Below are 22,105 nucleotides of genomic sequence, written 5' to 3'. Positions count from 1 at the left end.
GAAGTTAAGACCCATAGTGCTCAGAGCCATTTGAGTCATTTGGCAGAACATGCCCCGGTTACCCAGGGGTGCGGCGAAGCACCCTTGCCGATTCGCGCCGCGATCCCAAGCCGACAAACGAAGTCAGCGGCATGCAGAGCACCTGCTGGTCTGTGCCCTGCGAACAGAATGGGACTGATGTTCGGTCCCTCGACACAGCTCCCCCTGTGCCACGCACCCTTTCTCTTTCGCATCGGGTTGGGTTGCAGCTCTCCCTTTTGTCGGAAGGCAGAAATGCCGAGCTTGACGTCTGGTACCACGGGAATGCGGAGAGAGCCAGTTGGGAAGGAGAAGCTATGGGACTTAACTTATGAGGTCATCAGTCCCCTAGAACTTAAAACTACTTAACCCTAACTAACTTAGGGACATCACACACATCCATGCCCGAGGCGGGATTCGAACCTGCGACCGTATCGGTCGCGCGGTTCCAGACTGTAGCGCCTAGGACATGTCTCAATCCGGCCTGTAAAGTACTAACTGTTGATATCGTTGTTTTTTATATATTTATCTTCATTGCGTTCTTCTTCTTCGCTTTGCCCATTTCTCAAACTAAAGTGATGCCGGCACTGGTTTCATGGAGCTGAGGAATCCTTTTCTTGTTCTTGCAATTTATTGAGATTATTTCACATTTCACCGAACCCATAGAATTTTTTTTCCGAATTACTATTTAGGACTTCGGAATCTTGTGTAGATTGGGTTTCTGTTATTTTTCTTGAAATTAATTTTTCTGGATTAAAATTCCTTGAACTCATACAATAATAAATATCACATCGGAATATTATAGACTTTATATTGTGAATTATTAATGACGCAACAAATTAAAATTTATAAAAGGAGCGAGGTGACGTACAGTCAACAAAATAAATAACTTGTTGTTACAACAGTTAAAATTTAAAATTCTAGTCAAGCAACTAGGTTGTTCAGTGTGACTTCAGGATATTTTTGTTGAAAAAAATACACGCACATGCATGTACTTCAATCGAACACTTTAAAAGAAAAATACTAACGCCCTTGGTTGATTGGACATATACGAACCTAAGAAAAAATTTACTGTTGAGAAGGTTTTAAAGGTCATTCCACAAAAACAGCTGGATCATTCAGCATCGTTCACAGCGCGCTAATTTCTCATAATATACATTAATAAAGATCAGGTGCCACGTGTATGAAAGCTCTACGTTGTTACCAAAAATATCGACAAATCGTGATGGTTCCAGAATGAGATTTTCACTCTGCAAGTTTCAAATCGTGATGGATTTACTTCAGATGTTTAAACGACACGCCACTGAACATTCAGACATAAATGGCCATAGAGAAGAGGGGAGAGGAGGGGGGAGGAGTGGATGTACGGAGCTACTGAAGGAGCAGATGGGCAGAGAGAGGGGGGAAATGAGAAGAAGGGCAGAGAGAGAGAGCGCCAAGGAATTTAGGACCTATATGAAGTTCATCGGGCGGGTGGCGCAGTGGTCAGCACACTGAACTCGCATTCGGGAGGACAACGGTTCAAACCCATCTCCGGCCATCCTGATTTAGGTTTTTCATCATTTCCTTAAATCATTTCAGGCAAATGCCGGCATGGTTCCTTTGAAAGAGCACAGCCGATTTCCTTCCTAATCCTTCCCTAACCCGAGCTTGTGCACCGTCTCTAATGACCTCGTTGTCGACAGGGCGTTAAACACTAATCTCCTCCTTCTATATGAAGTTTCCTTAAATACTGAGCAACTGCGAAGCACTGCCTTTTGCACAAGTAATTTCTATAAATATACAAAATTACGTGTTCCTCAATCAAATACATTTGGAGGAATAACCGATCGAAGGTAGTTGTTGTTTTTGTTGTTGTTGTTGTTGGTGGTGGTGGTGGTGGTGCTGGTGGTGGTCTTCAGTCCAGAGACTGGTTTGATACAACTCTACATGCTACCCTATCCTGTGCATGCTTCATCTCCAAGTAACTACTGCAACCCACATACTTCTGAATCTGCTTAGTGTATTCCTCTTTTGGTCTCCCTCTACGACTTTTACCCTCCGCGCTGCCCTCCAATACTAATCTGGTGATCCCTTGATGCCTCAGAACATGTCCAACCGATCCCTTCTTCTAGTCAAGTTGTGCCACAAATTCATCTTCTCCCCAATTCTATTCAATACCTCCTCATTAGTTACGTGACCTATCCATATAATATTCAGCATTCTTCTGTACCACCATATTTCGAAAGCCTCTATTCTCTTCTTGTCCAAACTATTTATCGTCCATGTTTCACTTCCACACATGGCTACACTACATACAAATACTTTCAGAAAAGACTTCCGGACACTTAAATCTATTCTCGATGTTAACAAATTTTCTTGCCATTGCTAGTCTACATTTTATATCCTCTCTACTTCGACCATCATCAGTTATTTTGCTCCCCAAATATCAAAACCCATCTACTACCTTAAGTCTCATTTTTAATCTAATTGCCTCAGCATAACCTGATTTAATTCATCTACATTCCATTATCTTCGTTTAGCTTTTGTTTATGTTCATCCTACATCCTCCTTTGCAGACACTATCCGTTCCGTTCAGCTGCTCTTCCAGGTCCTTTGCTGTCTGACAAAATTACAATATCATCTGCAAACCTCAAAGTTTTTATTCCTTTTCCGTTGATTTTAATTTCTACTCCAAATTTTCCTTTCGTTTCCTTTACTGCTTGCTCAGTATACAATTGAATAACATCGGGGGTAGGCTGCAACCCTATCTCACTCCCTTCCCAACCACTGCTTCCCTTTCATGTCCCTGAACCCTTATAACAGTCATCTGGTTTCTGTACAAATTGTAAATAGCCTTTCGCTCCCTATATTTGACCCCTGCCACCTTCAGAATTTGAAAGAGAGTATTTCAGTTAACATTGTCAAAAGCTTTCTCGAAGTCTACAAACGCTAGAAACATATGTTTACCTTTCCTTAATCTATCTTATAAGATAAGTCGTAGCGTCAGTATTGCATCACGTGTTCCAACACTTCTACAGAGTCCAAACTGATCTTCCCCAAGGTCGGTTTCTACCAGTTTTTCCATTCATCTCTAAAGAATTCATGTTAGCATTTTGCAGCCGTGACTTATTAAACCGATAGTTCAGTAATTTTCACATCTGCCAACACTTGCTTGCTTTGGGATTGTTATTATTATATTCTTCTTGAAGTCTGAGGATATTTTTCCTGTCTCATACATCTTGCTCACCGGATGGAAAAATTTTGTCATGGCTGCCTCTCCCACAGCTATCAGTAGTTCTAATGGAATGTTGTCTACTCCAGGGCCCTTGTTTCGACTTAGGTCTTTCAGCGCTCTGTCAAACTCGTCACGAAGTATCATATCTCCCATATCATCTTCATCTACGTCCTCTTCCATTTCCGTAATATTTCTCTGAAGTGCATTGCCCTTGTATAGACTGTCTATATACTCCTTCCACCTTTGTGCTTTCCCTTCTTTGCTTAGAACTGGTTTTCCATCTGAGCTCTTGACATTCATACAAGTGGTTCTCCTTTCTCCGAATGTCTCTTTAATTTTCTTGTAGGCAGTATCTATCTTATCCCTAGTGATATTTGCCTCTATATTGTTACATTTGTCCTCTAGCCTACCCTGCTTAGCCATTTTGCATTTCATGCCGATCTCTTTTTAGAGACGTTTGTATTCCTTTTTGCCTGCTTCATTTACTGCATTTTTATACTTTCTCCTTTCATCAATTAAATTCAATATCTCTTCTGTTACCCAAGGATTTCTACTAGCCCTCGCTTTTTACCTACTTGATCCTCTCTTGCCTTCCCTATTTTATCTCTGAAAGTTACCCATTCTTCTTCTACTGATTTCTTTCTCCTGTTCTTGTCAGTCGTTCCCTAATACTCTCTCTGAAACACTCTAAAACTTCTGGTTCTTTCAGTTTATCCAGGTCCCACCCCCTTAAATTCCTACGTTTTTGCAGTGTCTCCAGTTTTAATCTACAGTTCATAACCAATAAATTGTGGTCAGAGTCCACATCTGCCCCTGGAAATGTCTTACAATTTTAAACCTGAAACCTTCCACTATCTCCAGGCTTCTTCCATGTACACAACCTTCTTTCATGATTCTCAAACCAAGTGTTAGCTACGATTAAGTTATGCTCTGTGCAAAATTCTAACAGGAGGCTTCCTCTTTCATTCCTTACCCCCTTCCATATTCACCTACTACGTTTCCTTCTCTTCCTTTTCCTACTATCGAATTCTAGTCTCCCATGGCTATTAAATTTTCGTCTCCCTTCACTATCTGAATAATTTCTTTTATCTCATCATACATTTCTTCAGTATCTTCGTCATCTGCGAAGCTAGTTGGCATATAAACGTGTACTACTGTGGTAGGTGTGAACTTCGTGTCTGTTTTGGCTACCATAATGCGTTCACTATGCTGTTCGTAGTAGCTTACCCGCGCCCCTAATTTTTTATTCATTATTAAGTCTACTCCTGCATTACCCCTATTTGATTTTGTATTTATAACCCTGTATTCACCAGACCAAAAGTCTTGTTCCTGCTGCCACTGAACTTCACTAATTCCCACTGTATCTATACATTTCCCTTTTTTAAATTTTCTAACCTTTTTTTCCGATTGAGGGATCTGACATTCCACGCTCCGAACTGTAGAACACAAGTTTTGTTTCTCTTGGTAACAACATCGTCCTGCGGAGTCACCGTCCGGAGATCCGAATGGCTGACTATTTTACCACTGGAATATTTTCCCCAAGAGGATGCCATCAGTTTACCATACAGTAAAGCTGCATGTCCTCTGGAAATATTGCTGCTGTAGTCCCACCTTGCTTTCAGCCGTTCGCTGTACCAGCACAGCAAGGCTGTTTTGGTTAATGTTACAAGGCCAGATCAGTCAATCCTCCATACTGTCGTCCCTGAAACTACTGGAAAGGAACCTCTTCAGGAACCACACGTTTGTCTGGCCACTCAACAGATACCCCTCCGTTGTGGTTGCACCTACGGTACAGCTATCTGTATCGCTGAGGCACGTAAGCCTCCACACTACTGGCGAAGTCCATAGTTCAAGGTTAATTGACTGTACATGAAATAAAATTTGCTTTCTGCAGACCAAAGTATCTAATATTATAATGTCAAAATAATCTTAAATCCCTCTCTCTATACTCTGTTCAGTGTAAGAATAAACCTGATGTAAACAAACACAAACAAGATGATTGGTCAGAAGCCGCGGCACACGTTCACTGTGATGTTACGTTCGAAGTAGGTCCTACTTATATATTAGAGATATTATTATTTATTACTAAGTTACGTTAAATGTAACCTAGTTATTATAATGTATTAACAGCCATCAACTTTTTCGTGATGACGTTTTAGTTGTGAATTTTTTTTATTTAAAAATCATGTAAAAATCGTGGTACTGTTGTGCTGATTGTCACGCAGTTAATACGCAGTATGAAAATGGCCGAGGCTTTTTCTGTTCTGTAGTGAAACACACATGTGGAACACGGTTAAAAAGTCCTGGAAAATAGGTTGATCCTAATGTTTCTCGTAAATTTAAGAGAAAAATCAGCTTTGAAGTTTTCCGAGGGACTGTGATACAGGATCGATACAAGTAACACATTGGATGCAGAGCGGAGTCAGTAGCGTAGGAGATTGATAACCTAATGCAATTCATGAGTTGCTATAATCAGTCTCGAGCTGGTCTTTTCTTCGTTCAATTTGAAATACCTACATCTCGTTATTGTAAAATTCATCATCTTTTTATGAATAATGCTCGTCGCCTTATTTCTAATTACATACTGCAAGCGAAATTCCTGTTTCATTTCAAATAGAAATTCTTAATAATCAATATTTTATTAAAGATTGGTAACAAAATCTGCTTAAATTAAGAAAACGTAAGTTAATATTTTAGGGCAAAAATGAAAAACCATATTGTCTTTATTTGGATTGTTCATTGTTTTATACTTCAGATGTCGTCACACACGAATCAGGGTGATAAGTATCACAGAAACATGAAAATCATTTTCACAATATCAAGTTTTGTATCCCGCCTGGAAGGCGGCACGTGGGTGTGCTCCTGTAAACTGAAGGGTAGGATGAATGTAGGAAGTGAGTAGGAGCAGGAAAAGATGAAAATCTCTCGGTACTGCTCTTAGAAATGATTTAACTATATCACAATAATTGCTGAATACATAATAACGTGAATTCTTAACTTTGCACTGAGGAGCACGTAGGTGCGAAGGCTTAGACCTGTCTTAAGTAGTGCGAAGTCTCTACATGAAGCGAAACTGGAGCCAAGTGTACCGGCCGCCTCCTCTCGATGAAATGGGTAGCATCTGCAGCGGCGCTCGTAGAGCTGAACAGCGCCTGTTAGAGGGCGCTGTCGTCGGTGTAGTAGTGCCAACCTATGAACTTGCACCTACGCTGTGGCATCGTAGCTATCGATACCACATCAAGCACACAGTGCAAATGCTGCATTTTTACATTTGCCACTGTACCATTGCAATATGCACACAACAGAACTGATCTGGAATCAAGTAAATAGACTTGGCCCTAGAAATAACAAGACTATTAAATTGCCGGACTCGGATTCGAATAAGGAAGGAGCTAAGATATTACCAGACGACTGACTCAGTATGCTATTGCTCACACATAGCTCGCTCAGAAAAATTGCCCTGTGCTTAACTTACGAAATTTCACCACTCTTGTTTGTAAGTAGAACACTATGTTAGGGGAGAACGACAGCATTTTATGTTTTTCGTCAGGTCACCTAAGCAGCGTGTGGTTGTGCTGTAGTTTTGCCGCATATTATTTCATTAACTTTAAAAATTCAATGATATTCGAAGCTATATTCTTTCTTTGCTCTTCTCTTTTTGCGTCTGAACTGAAACTGCTCATATCATTGCAGGTTAGTTGGACCAGCTGGCTGGCCAGTGCCGTCCAAGTTCAGTGCGCGGTAAAATTGTTGTCCCGCATTATCACTCAGTCTATGCGCGTGTAAGAGTATCCTTACGTTCGAACTTGACTGTACTGGACACAACTTGGCTTCCTCTCACATGAAACGAAATCCAGTGAGATTCAAGCAAACGCAGAAGAGTACATGGCGTATTGTTTATATCAGGTTCAGTCTTATGATTAAGAGAGTATAGTTGCGCTTCTGCCCGCTCTTTGAAATGTAGTCTTTCCCTAACCGTTCCTGTGGGTTTAACTTTTCATACAACAGCGAAGGAAGCGTTACAGAGAAGCGCAGCCTACTGAGAGGGTCCGACTTGATGCTTCAATAAGACTCAATGGCTCTATTTCGTAAATTTTCATCACTTTCTTCTGAACTTGCTGTTTCCGATGTAGCGCCTAGTGGAGAGTATGCGACTCGTAGTAGCATCCACAGATATGAGGAGACGATTTATTTGCCGCCCTGCCAATTTTTCAAGTAATGTGTCATAAGAAAACAAATTTTCCTTTCTGCAGCCTTGAACAAAAATAAGTCTAACTCATCAGAAACGTGCATTCACAATAACAATTATGCTGTGCATGAAAAACACCTGTTACATAAATGTACATTATGTAATCCCAAATTACAACAAATATCGACGTGCCACTTTTTCCGCGGGGAAAGCAATTAAAGGGCATCTGATCAGTCAGGTGCCCTCGGCCAACTGCCAAAATCAATTCTGTATTTTAAGTCGTAAAGACTGCAACAGTAGCTACAGTGGTTCTTCTAAAAATAAATACAACAATTGACAAAAATAGTAGTCATACTCAGCGGGTACATGAACACAACAATCGATACTCTGAAAACAAAATAAGGAAGAAATGAGTTCTCCCTCGCCCTGTTCCACAGGGGCGGAAAAGCTGCCAGTGCGATTCTGTACCGCATATGTGCCTCCCCGTGCGGCCGCACTCCTGATCTCTAGTCACGTGATTTCAGGCACGATGGAGACTGCTTGCGGCCTTGCGTAAGCGCTCATATCGCTCAGCGCTGCTGATATTTCAGTATAGGTTGGCACACTGTTCCATCACGTTGCACCCCTTCCCGCTGTATGAAGAATTTACCGACTATCTGAGGCCCTTGCGCACTACAGCCAGATCTGCAGCTCAGTATCCAACGCATTAGACATACCCTGTCAAAGAATACTGTGCATGTTCTTTTAGTAACGCACCTTTGCAACATCCACTAGCACGGAAGCAATCGATGTAAGCATCAGATGTTGTTCAGAGTCCTCCACATACCGCTTGTGCAATAATATTAACAATAATTACGGAACGTAGCGAGGGCCCTACACAACACCATGTAACAGTTCCGGGCGGTCTCTATGACCTGTGAGTCAGCTACCGTTATCGAGTGATACAGAAGCGAGTATGTATCGGAACGCTACCAGCCCGAGTAGTGTTTAGCACTCTGCGACGTGGATTTCTACCATCACTAGTTTACGTAATCGATTTCCACATTAAATAACTAAAACTGTAGACAGACAGCTGATATTTTGCACACGTCAAACACAGTTTAGTTGATGATTTGTATAAAACATCCATTTAAAGGCTCATAATCACACTTTTCGGTCATACCTGTATACTTTTATACCTGTTGTCGTAATTACACCAATTTATGCATGTGCTGCAACGTGAATGCTCCATGGCCAGCAGGATGTGATTTTTCTGTATGCATGATATCACACGAAACGCCTACTAATGGAAATTTACTTTAAAGACACACAGACCACTTTACAGCAAGACAGTAATTGTTTATTTAAATTATAATGACCTATGGCGACAAAGTGCAAGGGATGGATACAGGTGGTCACAAGCGGACAGATCTAGCTGTTTGGAGGACCCAAACTATCCTGCCGCACAGCGCTGTAGCTATGACATATGGAGCAGTATCAATGCTGACAGTGCCTAAGACCATTCTACGTCAACACGCTTTCTCTCCACCAAAAAACTCCGTTGTATATGTGTGAAAAACAGTAAATTTGCCATAATTGATACAACAGGAGAGAACAGTCGAAAAAATGGTTAAATGTGCCAAAGATGAGGTTAAACAAATAGACAAACGCTAAGCAACTGTATTAGGAGCTAATCTAAGTCATGTAGATCAAAAATTGTGCTGCCCGTGCTATCCAGAGAGCCAGTTTTTATCCTTTGTCAGGGAACTTCCCATGATTACATCTAAAGGAACGTTAGTGTGTGATCAATATTTTTCGATTCTGAAATTTACACTTCATCAAAATATTTTTTACGAGTCCATATACGTATGACATGCAGCTAGTAACTATTGCTTTGGAGAATGCCACAGCATTCAGAATAAGAGAACCTTATTGGTTCATCGAGCGTCGCGCGCGCGCACGCACGCATGCATGCGCGCGCACACACACACACACACACACACACACACACACACACACACAGATCTAATAGGAGTACGACAGATTCGTCTTGTCTCTCTAGAATGCACCATTGTTCTGCAGAAGGCAAAAGCGCTGTTGCTATCCTTCTCATACACTATGTGATCAAAAGTATCCGGTCACCCCCAAAACATACGTTTTTCATATTAGGTGCATTATGCTGCCACCTACTGCCAGGTACTCCATATCAGCGACTTCAGTAGTCATTAAACATCGTGAGAGAGCAGAATGGGGCGCTCCGCGGAACTCACGGACTTCGAATGTGGTCAGGTAATTCGGTGTCACTTGTGTCATATGTCTGTACGTGAGATCTCCACAGTCCTAAACATCCCTACGTCCACCGTTTCTGATGTGATAGTGGAGTGGAAACGTGAAGGGACACGTACAGCACAAAAGCATACAGGCCGACCTCGTCTGTTGACTGACAGAGACCACTGACACTTGAAGAGGGTCGTAATGTGTATAGTAGGCATACATCTATCCAGGCCGTCACACAGGACTTCCAAACTGCATCAGAATCCAATGCAAGTACTATGACATTTAGGCGGGAGGCGAGAAAACTTGGATTTCACGGTCGATCGGCTGCTAATAAGCCACACATCTCGCCAGTAAATGACAAACGACGCCTCGCTTGGTGTAAGGAGCGTAAACATCGAACGATTGAACAGAGGAAAAACATTGTGTGGAGTGACGAATCACGGTACACAATGTGGCGATCCGATGGCAGTGTGTGGTTACTGGGAAGGCCCAGTGAACGTGATCTGCCAGCGCTTGTAGTGCCAACAGTAAAATTCGGAAGCGGTGGTGTTATGGTGTGGTTGTGTTTTTCATGGAGGGGGCTTGAACCCCTTGTTGTTTTGCGTGGCAATATCACAGATCAGACCTACACTGATGTTTTAAGCACCTTCTTGCTTCCCACTGTAGAAGAGCAATTTGGGGGTGTCGATTGCATCTTTCAACACCATCGAACACCTGTTCATAATGAACGGTCTGTGGCGGAGTGGTTACATGACAATAACATCCCTGCAATGGACTGGCCTGGACAGAGTCCTGACCTGAATCCTATAGAGCACCTTTGGGATGATTTGGAATGCCAACTTCGTGCCAGGCCTCACCGACCAACATCGTTACCTCTCCTCAGAGCAGCACTCCGTGAAGAATGGGCTGCCATTCCCCAAGAAACCTTCCCGCACCTGACTGAACGTATGCTTGCGGGAGTGGAAGCTGTTGTAAAGGCTAAGGGTGAGCCGATACCATATTGAATTCCAGCATTACCGATGGAGGGCGCCACGAACTTGTAAGTCATTTTCAGCCAGGTGTTCGGATACTGTTGATCACATAGTCTATGTACTCGCTGCGGCTTCACTCTAGCGAATGCCTCATCTATAGTTTGTTTCCTTGAGTGTACCTTCGACATCATGTCTACCCATCCCTCTGTATAAATAACTAAATCTGTATTTTTTTTCCCCAAGCGGTCTACAATGAGCGCTCTCTCTCTCTCTCTCTCTCTCTCTCTCACACACACACACACACACACACACACACACACACACACACACACAATCACATAACCAACCTTTAGTGCAGTTCTCTGTTAATTCAGAGGCACCTGGTGCTCTTATTCTAAGAATGCATCCAAGACTTCTCGCCAGACATTTTGATGTAGTACTTACGTCACTGTGTCACTAATTTAGGCAAATGTGCCAAATGAACATGGACACTGACGTTCACCTGCGCACAGACATTTTTGGTTAGTTCCAAAATGTATGTCTGGGCACATACCCTCTGGATTCTGCCTTCTATTTAACCGTGCCTGAGCTTTTCTGGGACGCAGTGCTTAGGAAGAAATGTGCCGACTTTGAACTTGTGACCGATGTTGACAGCTCCTATTCTTCGAACGCGGGATTCGCTGTGGCCTTTGCCAGTGTGTGCACAGGTGAGCCAAGGAGTGAGGGGGAGTACAGGCCATCTGATGATTTAAGTTACTATCTTTACCTGGATCTGAACTACCTCTATAGGCAAGGCATGCAACAAAGCCTGCCATTTGGAGGTTCCGATGGATTTCCAAAGGAGAAAGCGACAGACTGAGGAAAAAGATCAAACATGTGGCTGTAGATGCAGATGATGCATATGTTCTGGATGTAGAGCTGGAATGTTCAACCCTTCTGCACGATGAGCACCGTGACTTGCCTTTATGTCTGGAGCGTCTAACCCTGCGATATGGTCCTGTCCTGAAGCTGTTGACAACTTTGGGGAAAAAAACAAATTTATATAATTCATTACAGAAACCACCAGCAATGTCTTAGGTTGGAAATGAAAATTGTTAGTATCACCCACCGAATCTCCTTCAAGCAGGATCCCTGGTTGAAGGAGTACATTGATTTGAGTAGCGAACAGAGGGCTCTCGTGACGTGTGATTGCCAAAAGCACTTTTACAAATTAATGAATAAATCAGTTTGCGAAAAAACCATACCGAATGTTAGTACCGCAAACGGCGTTTTGGCGCGACATGTAACACCAAGTTTCAAACGGGTCACCATATTCAGTGAAGTACTAGTTGCTGTGGAGAAGAATAAGATTAAAGTGCAGTTCGCGAAACCTTTCTATATCTCCAAACTTAACATATACAGTTCTTACTACAAGTTCGCAAAGCCAGACTGTGATGACGCCAAGTGACTTTGTGTGCGTACGATACTTTCATCTACTGGGTGAAAGGCTGAGATCCATGTGAAGTAATTAGGTACAGTCACAAAGAATTCGACACGTATGATTATTCAGCTGATAGTCCTTTTGGGATATCACCTCAAAACACATGCTCTGATAAAGTACGAGGCAAATGGTTTCACTAATTGTGGTGTGTATGTACACCCACTGTAAAGGTACAAATGCCACCTAGAGGCTAGCTGAAGGTGTGCATCGTGCGGTCTCAAAGGCTCTAATGATTGATGATTACAAGAGGTGCCTTCACGAAGGCGTTGCCACAGTTCGTGTACTTGTAAAAAAAAATTGTGTGTGTGTGTGTGTGTGTGTGTGTGTGTGTGTGTGTGTGTGTGTGTGTATGTGTGTGTGTGTGTGTGTGTGTGTGTGTGTGTGCGCGCGCGCGCGCGCGCGAGTGTGTGTGTGCGTGCGTTCTTTTTTCTTCACTTTCTGCTGCTAAGTTCTGCTTCCCATCTATATAAAACAGAAATCATTGATTAGATACTTAATATACTGAAATAATTGATTAAGAAATGTAAATAGAATGATCAGAGAGACAACCGGTGTAAAATATCGAAAGAAATCTATTAGAAGGCAAATGTAAATGTTGCATGAAAGCATATATAGAAACAAAAATGGGAGACGTAGAATTTAAGTTCTTGTTTCAGATAGTCATAAGAAGGAGAAAACACATTTGTAAGTAAAACTATTGCAAATAAGAAAAAACAGCTGTGTAAACACATCAAAAAATTATAAAAAAACAGCATACCAAATTATAGGCTTAAATAGTGTTGTATAAAAAAACAGTGTCTGATATGTCATCAGAAAATATTGCAAATAAAAGAACAAATTGTTAACAAAAAATTGCCAATAAACCATAATCTGTTTTCCTATCACTGTTATTATTCCCACAGTAAGCCCTTATGGTATTATTGTTTATAACAGACCTGAACCTTTTCTCATAATGCACAGACATTGAATTAAGAAGCCTATGCAGTTGAGCTAGTTATACAGGATAATAAGGGGGAGAAAGAAGGGCTGCTCTATCCTCATTGGTCCTCTTAGGTTTCCTGCCATTCTTGTCATGTGACCGAACTGACTCGTCTTAATGTAATTTGTTATCAACAATTGGATACAGCTTACAAACTCTCCCTGTGATCCAATATTTCTCCACTTACAAAATAGAAAATTTGAGGAAATACATAAAATTGAGAAAAACGTTGAAAAATATGTAAAAATCAGTGTAGTTGCTTATCTACTTGCGTGTTGTTTTGTTGGCGCCACGTAATTTGTTACAACAAATAGATATGTCCCTTCCCTATGGTGCCCAGCTGCATAGCAACCCCTGCCACTCAAGCGTCCCGGCCATAAAAGATGAAGATGTGGAGGGTGTTGTTAATGCCAATTGGTCCACAGGGGTGGGGACGGGAGGGAGGGGGAGACGGGATTGCCATCATTTTTATGACACATTACGACTATAGCGCTATGTCATGACGTTGAATATAAGTCGCACTGCTGCCTGGGTGATGCCCCTGTGTAATCTTCATCAATTCCCGGTGGTTTTCCAGGGGACAGGAAGTGGGGACCCAACATGCCCAAGTGGGTAACCTGACACCAGATGTGTGACATGATACTCTCTTATCTCACCTAAGGTATGGGCAGAACTCTCACTGGTATCCTACTGTTTATCATAGCGCACAGCATTGTATCATGCTCCCTGCCGCCGTTGGATAAGCAGCTGCCAGCAGCAAGTAGTATACTCCTAGCTTACTTATTTGTTACATAGTTTAATTCTTAATTTCTTTGCGTGTTTTTGGGTACTTGCATTGTTTAATTCATAAATTTCGGGCGTATTATAGTATTTGAGAGTTGTAGCATCGCGCTTTAGTGTTTACTTCGTAGATTCTTACTTAAATTGCATGTGAGTTTCGTATAGGAGGTGTAATTTCGAGTTTTAGTTACTGTAATCGTAAATTCAGGCAGATTGTAGCGCAGTCGTTAGGCATTTGTACAGGTTAGTTCATACATTCTTTGCGTGTTTCCCTTGCGTTATCTAGGCACGGACTCGTGTTTCAGTAACTGTTGTTCAACATCGATTAGAATGGGCAGGGACTGTTATTGCTGTGTTCGGATGAGGGCTGAGTTGGCATCCCTTCGCTCACAGCCGCAAGCGGCGCTGACTTCGGTCGCGCAGCTTGTGGCTGTTGCCAATGGGCACCACTGTGGGGAGCCGGACTTGGGTATCACGGGGATGTCAACCTCGTCCCGTCTGTCCCCAGATCGGTCTGCCGCTGTGGTTGCCCCGGTTGCTGCCCGCAGTGGGGCTGAGCCCTCGTCTGTGGTTGATTGGGAGGTCGTTCCAAGGTATAGCAGGCAGCGAAAGACGTCCCCGGAGGCTGATCAGAAAGCCTCCCCGGTGCGTCTGACAAACAGGTTTCAGGTACTGTCTCTGGCTGAGTCAGATGCAGCTGCCTGCTCTGTTTCAGAGGATGATTCTCAGCCTTCAAGGTCCGGGCAATCGCAGAGGGTGGGCTTATTGGTAGTTCGGAGCTCCAATGTTAGGCGCATAATGGGGCCCCTTAGGGATATGGCGGCTAAGGAGGGGAAGAAATACAGTGTGCACTCCGTGTGCATTCCGGGTGGAGTGATTTCTGATGTGGAAAACGTCCTTTCGGATGCCATGATGAGCACACGGTGCAGCCAGCTGCAGGTGGTGGCACATGTCGGCACTAATGACGTGTGTCACTTTGGATCTGAGGAAATTCTCTCTGGATTCCAGCGGCTATCTGATTTGGTGAAGGCTGTCAGTCTTGCTTACGAGATGAAGGCAGAGCTTACCATCTGCAGCATCGTTGACAGAACCGACTGCGGACCTTTGGTGCAGAGCCGGGTGGAGGGTCTGAATCAGAGGCTCAGACGGTTTTGCGACCGTGTTGGCTGCAGATCCCTTGACTTGCGCCATAGGGTGGTGGGGTTTCGGGTTCCGCTGAATAGGTCAGGAGTTCACTACACTCAGCTGGCGGCTACATGGGTAGCGGAGGCTGTGTGGCGTGGACTGGGCGGTTTTTTAGGTTAGAAGGCCTCGGGAAAGTACGGGGTGGGCTGCAATCTCAAAGGGTGCATGGCAAATACAGGACGTGCTTGGATCAAGGAACAGTCGGAATTGTAGTTGTAAATTGTTGTAGTTGTGCTGGGAAAGTCCCTGAGCTTCAAGCGCTAATAGAAAGCACAGAAGCTGAAATTGTTATAGGCACAGAAAGCTGGCTAAAGCCTGAAATAAGTTCTGCAGAAATTTTTACGGAGTCTCAGGCGGTGCTCAGGGAAGATAGATTAGACAGAATTGGTGGTGGAGTGTTTGTGTCTGTCAGTAGTGGTTTATCTTGTAGTGAAGTCGAAGTAGATACTCCATGCGAATTGGTATGGGTGGAGGTTATACTTAACAGCCGAACTAAGTTAATAATTGGCTCCTTCTACCGACCCCCAGACTCCGATGATATAGTTGCTGAACAGTTCAGAGAAAATTTGAGTCTCGTAACAAATAAATACCCCACTCATACGGTTATAGTTGGTGGGAACTTCAACCTTCCTTCGATATGTTGGCAAAAATACTTGTTCAAAACCGGTGGTAGGCAGAAAGCATCTTCTGAGATTGTCCTAAATGCTTTCTCCGAAAATTATTTCGAGCAGTTAGTCCACGAACCCACGCGAATTGTAAATGGTTGCGAAAGCACACTTGACCTCTTAGCCACAAACAATCCAGAGCTAATAGAGAGCATCATTACTGATACAGGGATTAGTGATCACAAGGTCGTTGTAGCTAGGCTCAATACCGTTTCTTCCAAATCCACCAGAAACAAACGCAAAATAATTTTATTTAAAAAAAAAACGGATAAAGTGTCACTAGAAGCCTTCCTAAGAGACAATCTCCATTCCTTCCGAACTGACTATGAAAATGTAGACGAGATGTGGCTCAAATTAAAAGATATAGTAGCAACAGCAATTGAGAGATTCATACCTCATAAATTGGTAAGAGATGGAACTGATCCCCCATGGTACACAAGACAGGTCCGAACGCTGTTGCAGAGGCAACGGAAAAAGCATGCGAAGTTCAGAAGAACGCGAAATCCCGAAGATTGGCTAAAATTGAAAGAGGCGCGAAATTTGGCACGGACTTCAATGTGAGATGCCTTTAATAGGTTCCACAACGAAACATTGTCTCGAAATTTGGTAGAAAATCCGAAGAAATTCTGGTCATGCGTAAAGTACACAAGCGGCAAGCGGCAAGACGCAGTCAATACCTCCGCTGCGCAGTGCCGATGGTACTGTTACCGACGACTGTGCCGCTAAAGCGGAGTTATTGAACGCAGTTTTCCGAAATTCCTTCACCAGGGGAGACGAATAGAATATTCCAGAATTTGAAACACGAACAGCTGCTAGCATGAGTTTCTTAGAAGTAGATACCTTAGGGGTTGCGAAGCAACTCAAATCGCTTGATACAGGCAAGTCTTCAGGTCCAGATTGTATACCGATTAGGTTCCTTTCAGATTAAGCTGATACAATAACTCCCTACTTAGCAATCATATACAACCGCACGCTCACCGATAGATCTGTACCTACAGATTGGAAAATTGCGCATTATTAATCACCTCGAAGGGAACGATCTATTGATACATAATCAACATGGTTTCAGAAAACATCGTTCTTGTGCAACGCAGGTAGCTCTTTATTCGCGCGAAGTAATGGCCGCTATCGACAGGGGACTCAAGTTGATTCCGTATTTCTAGATTTCCGGAAAGCTTTTGACACCGTTCCTCACAAGCGACTTCTAATCAAGCTGCGGGCCTATGGGGTATCGTCTCAGTTGTGCGACTGGATTCGTGGTTTCCTGTCAGGAAGGTCGCAGTTCGTAGTAATAGACGGCAAATCATCGAGTATAACTGAAGTGATATCAGGTGTTCCCCAGGGAAGCGTCCTGGGACCTCTGCTGTTCCTGATCTATATAAATGACCTGGGTGACAATCTGAGCAGTTCTCTTAGGTTGTTCGCAGATGATGCTGTAATTTACCGTCTAGTAAGGTCATCCGAAGACCAGTATCAGTTGCAAAGCGATTTAAAAAAGATTGCTGTATGGTGTGGCAGGTGGCAGTTGACGCTAAATAACGAAAAGTGTGAGGTGATCCACGTGAGTTCCAAAAGAAATCCGTTGGAATTCGATTAATCGATAAATAGTACAATTCTCAAGGCTGTCAATTCAAGTAAGTACCTGGGTGTTAAAATTACGAACAACTTTAGTTGGAAAGACCACATAGATAATATTGTGGGGAAGGCGAGCCAAAGGTTGCGTTCCATTGGCAGGACACTTAGAAGATGTAACAAGTCCACTATAGAGGCAGCTTACACTACACTCGTTCGTCCTCTGTTAGAATATTGCTGCGCGGTGTGGGATCCTTACCAGGTGGGATTGACGGAGGACATCGAAAGGGTGCAAAAAAGGGCAGCTCGTTTTGTATTATCATGTAATAGGGGAGAGAGTGTGGCAGATATGATACGCGATTTGGGATGGAAGTCATTAAAGCAAAGACGTTTTTCGTCGCGGCGAGATCTGTTTACGAAATTTCAGTCACCAACTTTCTCTTCCGAATGCGAAAATATTTTGTTGAGCCCAACCTACATAGGTAGGAATGATCATCAAAATAAAATAAGAGAAATCAGAGCTCGAACAGAAAGGTTTAGGTGTTCATTTTTCCCGCGCGCTGTTCGGGCGTGGAATGGTAGAGAGATAGTATGATTGTGATTCGATGAACCCTCTGCCAAGCACTTAAATGTGAATTGCAGGGTAGTGATGTAGATGTAGTTGTATCGTCGTACATGCGGGTTGCCTATCCTCCTCGCCTTGGGCTCGTACCCGTCCTCTACCCTGCTGCCTCTAACTTCATACCAAAAATTGGTGCGGAGATGCATGCGAAAAGGCAGTCACTCAATGAACGACCTGTGTTGAGTTCCGTGCTCTCGTCGAATATTGTTCCATCACGCTGGGGCATTCATAATGGTGATAGTAGATACTCGCTCTCTTTCGTTATGCACAGTCATGGAGTTATTTTAAAGTTCAAATGTCAAAGTATATTGTAAAATTAGCTGTCGTTAGATGTGTCATTGGTCAGAAAATGCTATCTTTCTGAAGAAATTAAGCAAATCTCCAAGTCCCACCCCTATTCTAGTTCAAAGCTGCCATCACGATCAATAAGGTCTTCCGCTAAACGTATTTCGATTGATTCCTTAATTACTGAATCCCAGAAGGATTTAGTCAAGGCCAAGATTTCCATGGCAGAATAATCCATGGAATGTCCTGTGGCGATGCAATGCTCGGCTGTGGCTAACTTACTGGACTGCTAAAGGTGAATGTGGCGATCATGTTTAACGCATCTTTCACGCACTGTGCGCGTTGTCTGACCAATGTAGACTTTGCACAATGGCATCGTATTCTGTGGATTCCAGCTCCCCCCTACCCCAGACGGTCCTTGCCAAACCGAGAAGACCACAAGACTTTGTAGCTGGACGGAACATTACTTTGCCATAATGTTTTCTTAGGATTGCCCTAATTTCGACCAAATCTCACTGCAAGTTTAGGAGGAGCGCCCTGGACTTGGGGCACTCCCTCTCCTCCTGATATTGTGGGTGATCAAGTTTCTCTTCCTTGAAGCTATGGTCACCTGATGTGGAAAATATCCATTATCTTTGAACTCTGATTGCAGGTGTTCCAGCTCCTTTGCATGGCTGTCTTCATCAGATACAACGAATCAATGCACCAACATTCGAAGGAAGTTCATAATTTGTGATGGATAGACGCCTGCAAATACAGGTCTGTATATGTGGACTTACGGTAAACGGGGTGTTCCAATGGTCAATCCAGTTTCTGGCCTCTAGTTGCCACCACCCGTCACAAACTATGAGCGTCCTTCGAATATTCGTGCACTGGGTAGATGTTGTGTCTAATGGAAACAGCCTCGCAAAGGAGATCGAACACCTACAATCAGGGTTCAAAGGTAATGGATACTCTTCACATCAGATCAGAGCAGCTTTAAGGAAAAAGGAACGTGACCACCATAATATCAAGAGGAGAAGGAGTGATTCGAGTCCAGGGAGTCTCTCGCGTATATCGGCAATATTTTGTCGCATTTGCGATTGCGGAGAGCTGTAATCTACGGAATGCATTGCCAGTGCGGCAAAGTCTACGTGCACATTGCGTGAAAGATGCGTTGAACATGATCGCCACACTCGCCTTTAGCAGCATAGTACACGAGTCCTGCATCTCCACAGGACAAATGGCTCAAATGGCTCTGAGCACTATGGGGCTTAACATCTGAGGTCATCAGCCCCTAGAAGTTAGAACTACTTAAACCTAACTAACCAAGGGACATCACAAACGTCCATGCCCGAGGCAGGATTCGAACCTGCGACCGTAGCAGTCGCGCGGTTCCAGACAAGCGCCTAGAACCGCTCGGCCACTACGGCCGGCTCCACAGGACATCCAGTGGATTATTCTGCCATGGAAATCTTGGCCTTGGCGAGATCCTTCTGGGATTCTGTTACTATGGAATCAGTGGAAATACGTCTAGCAGAATACTTGTTAATCGTGATGGGTGCTTTCCACGAGATACGGCGGGGGACCCGGCGATTTCTTTAATTTCTTCAGACCAGTGACATGTCTAGTGACGGTTACCTTTATTAATTTTGACATGTGACTTTAAATTCCGCGAGTGCGCATTCCGACATAGAGTGCTCATGTTGTAGCACCATTACACATGCGCCTGCGTGTCATTAGATGGAGCGGTATTCAAAGAGGGCACGAAACTCGACAGAGGTCGCTCATGCAGTGGCTGCCTTTGCGCATGCGTCTTCACGGGGATATTTGGTAAAAAGTTAGAACTGGGAACTGGCATCTTCATGCTTCGCAATGCAGCCAGAGTTGGAACAACACTGGTGATCCCCCTCTCCATATTAGGAGACTCGTACAATGACTATGGTCAACAAAGAATGAAAATTATCTACCCTCAAATCTGAATGAATATCTCCACTGGATACAGACACGTGCATCCAAACCCTCCAGATGAACAAGAATAAACGAAACAGTAATAAAAGTTGCAGTGCAGAATACTCACCTAAAAGCGTATGAATGGGTGTCTCATCCGAAATATAGTGGCGAGAAGTCAATGTTATGCGGCTGTTGTCCCGAAAATTCATTGAATACTCTTTAGACTGGGAAAATTTCAAAACTGAGAACTGGTTATCTGTTTATAATTATCTGGCAGATAGGACCCATTGTTTCACAGTATGCAACCATTCCCATTCTGCCATGAAAGGGAATGGTAGGACTTATGTAATTTTATTGTCATTTGTATGCCTGTAATGGTAAGTCTGCGGCAAGTATATGTCACCTACTGTGTTTCGTAACCGTCAAGGGCCAGCCACCGAAAGCATTTGTGTTTTGGAATCGGCGGTTGTTTTGTTTTATCCATGCTGTATGGGAGTATACTGTGAGAAGTTCTTTAGCAATGGTAATGGAGACATCACGCATAGTGCATTGTCTTATTCTGTTGCAGTTTATAAGTCTGCAGATCTTGTTGATCCTCAACATGTATCACCCGATAGTTTGTGTGCTATCAAGTCTGATTTACCTGAACACATACATAAATAGTTATTACCGTTGCTGTAGTGACACTAACGACACCGACATAATAAGCCTACAGGCAAGAAAAAGAAGTACAACTTTTCGTGATTTACTACAATACAAGGTTGCTGTAAATGTTCATTCACTTAATAAGCTCTATACTGTTCAAAGTATTACATGTACAAATATGGTTGATGCATGAATACAGCCATAAACTCACCAACTTAGCATTTTGCACTCTACAAATGTTTTGTGAGTGCTGTTCTGTTCACAAGAGACACGTCCAAGTAGTAGACAAGTTTGTTCCATGCTTTATATAGCAACATCACCACAGCAGCATTGATGGGTTCTCTGGGCTGTTCATGTGTTCTTGGTGTTCTTGGCAGGTGGAGTACGATCCTTGATGTATCCCAGAGGAAAAGGTCACAAGGTGTGCCACAGTGTGGCAAAGTCTGTTGTTCAGACTGCGTGCACGTAGCGTGAAAGATGCGTTGAACATGATCGCCACACTCGCCTTTAGCAGCCCAGTACACGAGCCCTAATGACTCACAGGCGCATGTGTAATGGTGCTATAACATGAGCACTGTATGTCGGAATGCGCACTCGCGGGATTTAAAATCACATGTCAAAATTAATAAATACAGGCAACGTGGGTGAGGGGGGGGGGGGGGGATGGGGGACAGGGAACAAGGGAACAGAACCGCGTCAGCTTCGCTTCTGCAACCAAAAGCAAGGGAACAGAACCACATCAGCTTCACATCTACACTCAATCCAGCGATGTGGAAAAATCATCATGTAGGAAGCGACAAACATCAATGCACGAGTGGCGTGGTGCCGTGTCTTATTCGAAGACGAAATTCTTGGAATCAGCACTCAGTTATAGAAACAACCACAACACATCAAGGTTAGTAGTACTTGTCATAGTTTTCTCATAGATGAATAACAACTCAGACACCTTCATCTGTGCCTTCAGACAGAAAATTTTAACCTATGGTGAATCTCGTTCATGAACTACAATTTCATGAGGATTTTAAGTGTCCTACGCACTCACAATGTGTCGATTAAGCTTGCCAGATGAATGAGAGATCACTTTATCACTAAATATCAAGTTGGAGGCAAAAATGTTCATTCTCAAATAGTTGCTTCCTGCGTTGTGGTGCAAAATTGATGGTACCGGTTAACTGTACAATTTGAAATGTAATCGCCAACGCAAAATCTTCCACACAGTTTGTTGTGGTATTCCAAGTCCCTAACTTGCGCGGGCTGTTGATTTCTTTGGACTGCATGTAATACTTTCCCTCACACAGCCCACAGTGAC

At 43.3% G+C, this 22,105-nt stretch overlaps 1 protein-coding gene across 5 annotated transcripts in view; it reads left to right on the top strand.

Annotated features, from left to right (window-relative positions):
• The window catches only part of LOC124596484 (thiamine transporter 1-like), a 611,894-nt gene that overhangs the window by 551,413 nt on the left and 38,376 nt on the right, over positions 1-22,105 (top strand). The window lies entirely within an intron of this gene.

The sequence above is a fragment of the Schistocerca americana genome, chromosome 2 (assembly GCF_021461395.2).
Source record: "Schistocerca americana isolate TAMUIC-IGC-003095 chromosome 2, iqSchAmer2.1, whole genome shotgun sequence".
NCBI lineage: Eukaryota > Metazoa > Arthropoda > Insecta > Orthoptera > Acrididae > Schistocerca > Schistocerca americana.
The sequence above is the reverse complement of the archived record's forward strand: the minus strand, read 5'-3'. Positions and strand labels throughout refer to the sequence as shown.